General features: G+C 40.4%; 1 pseudogene; it reads right to left on the bottom strand.

The window, feature by feature from the left end:
• Positions 1 to 2,835: 2,835 nt before the first annotated feature.
• On the bottom strand, positions 2,836 to 4,003 carry LOC143654878 (glycosaminoglycan xylosylkinase pseudogene; annotated as a pseudogene).
• Between the last annotated feature and the right edge of the window lie 491 nt (positions 4,004 to 4,494).

The raw sequence follows: 4,494 nt of genomic DNA, 5'->3' as shown, positions 1-4,494 counted from the left end.
GGGACTAGTATTAGCTTAGCACTAGTTGAATTAGGCTGTTTAAGAAGTTCAATGTGTTTACAAAGGCAACCACTAAGAAAATAACTAAAAAATATAGACAGAAGAAAGGAAGATAATCAAAAACAACTAAATTTTTTTAAAAATAGGAAGTTCTGGAATAATTGAGGAAAAAATACAAGTCATACAGAAAATAAATAGCTAAATGGCATAAATAATTTCTTCTCAGTTATTACCCTAAATATCAAAGGACTAAATCTCCTTATTAAAAGGATTAAATCTCCCTATTAAAAGATTAGAAGGTTGGATTGAGAAGCATGAGCTACCTATCTATAATAGATTCCATTTAGGTATAAAAACACAAAGAGGCTGAAACTAAAAGGATGGAAAAAGATATTGCATGCAAGGAGTAATCAAATGAGAGCTGGAGTGGCCATATTATTCTCAGACAAACAGATTTCAAGTCAAAAGGACTACAGATTGCACAGGTGGTTCAGTGGTAGAATGCTCACCTTTCATGTTCAATTCCCAGACTATGCACCCCCCCCAAAAAAAAAGAAAAAGAAAAGGACTACAAAAGACAAAGAAAAATTTTATCTCTATATATATAGCATATAGAAAGATAAAAGTTTCAATCCAGCAAAAGATGTAATGGTTGTAAACATATATGCACCTAACAACAGTGTCCCAAAACACATGAAGCAAAAATTGACAGAAATAAATGCAGAAATAGTTCTACAATAATAGTTGGATACTTCAATATACCACTTTTAACAATTGATGGAACATCTAAGCAGAAGATCAATAAGGAAATAGAAGACTTGAACAATACTCTTAATTAATTAGACCTAATGGAGATATATAGAACATGCCACTGAATAACAGCAGAATATTAATTCTTCTCAAGTGCACATTGAACATTTTCCCAGATAGACTATATGTTAGGCCACAAATAAATCTTAATGAATTCTAAAATATTGAAGTCATACAAAGTAACTTCTCAGATGACAATGGAACAAAGCTAGAAATCAATAAGAGAAGGGAAATTGGACAATTTACAAATATGTGGAAACTAAACAATACACTATTTTTATACATATCATTATTTATTAAAATCTTTATTCATTTTTTTCTTCAGAATTAAAACCCATGAAACATATTAGAGATTTGGGTTTGCATCTGTCTTGTTCGGTGTCTTACCAAGTACAACCTCAATTTGTGCAACAGCTCTGAGATGAAATCACTGGCAGAACAAAACAGAGAGAAGTGGTTCTTCCACCTCCCTTATAAGCAAATAAATTAGCTTCAAAGTTAAGTTATCCCCACATATTGTTTGGCTCCCTAAAAACCTGGGATGATATAGCACCTAGCCCCTACCTTTTTACCACCCAGACTTGAGAAATCAAAGGGAGAAAAACAGGTCTTCCTCTGTACAGTAAGTTTTATGAAGTCAGGTGGTCCAGCTCACTAATGTGCCCTGCAGGAGCTGGCACCCAGAGCTGCTCAGCTGGCATTGCTGAATGAATGGTCTTTATGTCACTTAGTACCCAGTCTCAGAGACTGAGAAAAGAACCTTTTATTAGCTTCAAATCCTTCAGCAACGTGAGTCAGTGTCCCCCTGTGTCAAAATAAATGTTTTCTTGCTAGAATAACATATATGACCATATATATACATATACCTTTACTAATGTTTCCTGAAGCTCAAGAACATAAGGCTCAGAAGGCTTAGAAGTTTTCTGTCTTTTGCGTGGACCAAATCGTAAACTAAGCCCAGCCACTAGCAGGACATAGACTATCATTGTAGGAGTGAGCTGACTTTTCTCACAAGAAAGGCACAGACAGGGTTACCAGTCTCTTGGGAGCAGCAGCTTCATTGTTCAAATGCCTTAAAGGCGGGGGTGGAAATTCAGTTCAGAAGAGAAATGAAGATGGCAGAGAACACAGGCAATCTGACTCTTATTCAAGACATTATTTCAGTTTGCTTTATTAACTAAGAAAGGATTTGCCTCCTTTGGGCTAAAGAAAAAAATCTCCATTAAAAAAATCATGCTTGGGATGTACAATATTTTCTTTAGAGATAATTATTTGACTAATTTGGACACAACTGTGAGAATGCAGATTTTACTTAGGTACAAAGCTATCTTTGCTTTTTACATACCTGATGAGCCTAAATTCAGGGGGATCTGTTTTCATTAATGATCTCATATACTACTCAATCACCTCTCCAATTCTGGTTTTACCAAGTGATCTCTCTCTTCTTTCCTTCCCTAAGAATCATCAAAATTATCATTACCCAATTGCTTAAAATTGAACACCTCTCCCATCCAACAGAGAGTACTATTTTGTCTCAAAAAAAGTGCCAGGTTTTATTTGCTGCCACTCCTTAGGAGACAGTAAACTTTCCAATTTGACTAGTCCTGGTGAAAAAGGACATAAGAGACTGTAAAGTGTTTTCAGAAAATCCACATATGTGGAAAAAGGACTCCAAGGTTTAACTTAAAACACACACACCAGAAACAATGCCAGCATTAGCCTGATGTCACTTCTCTGTCTGTCCTTTGGCATGAGAAATTAAGACTAACCATAGTGCCCATTGCTAGAATGGGCACAGGATGCCAAGGAAGTCAGGCGATTCAGCTGGAACAGCTCTGTGGTCTGAAATTTGTAGTCTTTGCTTTAGTTTCTGCTACAGAAAACACCAAAGACATCCAAGGTCACCCTGACCCTGTCACCAAAACTTGGTACTGGCCATTTCCAATCCATGTGATACCATTTAGAATTCATTGTGCTCTTTTTCTATCTTTGTAAAAAAAAGTTTCACATATTCTGTGTTGAAAATTACAAGTGGGAGAGAGGCATCCTGTCTTTCAGCAGCACAGAATCCGCTGCGAACTGGTCAGTACACTGCTTCATGGTGGCCAGGAAACTCAGCAGTCATGGGCTCGTGGCGCCCAGATGAAGTCCAGAGAGCATGGGGTAGATGGGGTCATGGGCCATGGCAGACTTTAAGGCAGACTTCAGTACACCATTCTTTAGGTAGTTTAATCTGTTGCAGATAAAAACCTGAATGCTTTGGGCATTATCGAGAAGGATGAGCATACCAGAGCCTTCACCATCTTGAAAGCTCCCACAGTGACAGTGGTCAGCATTGCCAATCAGGCAATCAAACACAGCTGTGTCAATGATGTCCAGGAGGTGTGGGCCAGAGTCATAAAGGGACATTTTCTTCACAGAGTCACAGTAACTCTCATCATACTCCCTCCTGGCCAATTTGCCCTCTCAGTAAATTCTGCCCCATAGCTATCCGTTTTTCTGCAGAGGCCACATTTGTGGGAGCCAGAGTGTGACAGATCCCTCCATTGTGTCTCCATCGGCACAGACTGGCTCTGTTTCTCGGCAGTAATAACAGTTCCCATAGAAGCAAGTATCATTTCCTACAGTTAGGAAAGTGCTCAACAGCTACTCCATGGCAACAGGCTTGATCTAGGTCCACAGATTAACAAATCTGCCAGCCACCAAGGGGGCTCGGCAGAAACCCAAATCCTGTCCAAATGAAAGGCTGCCACCTCTGTGTTGGGTCTATCATAACTGGCACATGGATCCCCTTCTACCACATAGTCTTGGCTATACCGCTTAGGTTTGAAGACAACTTTCTGACCTCCTTCAAGTATCAGTAAGGCTTTCAGCTGTGCCCTTTATAACCTACATCAGCTTTAATGATTTTCTTGGTGGCCATGGCATGCATAATTGCCCCCAGCTCTGGTGTCTCTTCAGGGTATACTTCCTGGGGAACCACCCAGTGGGCTGCAGTATCCCAGGGAGACAGCAAGGTGTGGTCCAACTTGGGCTTCAGTGCCACCTTCTAGCTGGCCATCATGCAGTGAAGAGCTCTCTGGTCTTCTCGGCTGGCAGCTGACGTATCTAAATTATCAATCAGGAAAACTTTGGTGAAGATAAAGATGACAAGAAGAATTGCTAACGGCACCATTCGCTGTTTTAGTTTCATGTTGACTTCTTTTCCTTTCCCTCCTGACCCAATCTCTTGCTTATCAAAGAGAGCAGTGATGATGGTTAGCAAGGAGAGTCCGTGATTACACATGCTTGTTCATGTCTTCTCTGCAGCACCTACTGCAATTCTTGCGGGGGCTCTAGGTGTGCCCCATGGCCTCCTGCACCACCTCTGGGAAGGGGCAGCCACACGCCGCACTCACAGCCGCCAGCCACCACCACCACTGTGGCTGCTAGCAGGGCCATTCCTACGCCACCTCCCCAGGTACTGAGCCTACTGTCCTATCCCCACCCCACCCCCATCTCCTCAGCCCTAAACATACACTATTAAGCAACCAATAGGTCAAAGAAGAAACCACAAGGGAAATTAGGAAATATCTTGAGGCAAACAAAAATGAAAACACAACATACCAAAACTTATGGGATGCAAATCAGAAGGAAATTTATAATTTGTTAAAGACCTACATTAAAAAGAAGAAGGATCACAAA

This window comes from Tamandua tetradactyla, chromosome 14, assembly GCF_023851605.1.
Source record: "Tamandua tetradactyla isolate mTamTet1 chromosome 14, mTamTet1.pri, whole genome shotgun sequence".
Classification (NCBI taxonomy): Eukaryota; Metazoa; Chordata; class Mammalia; order Pilosa; family Myrmecophagidae; genus Tamandua; species Tamandua tetradactyla.
The sequence above is the reverse complement of the archived record's forward strand: the minus strand, read 5'-3'. Positions and strand labels throughout refer to the sequence as shown.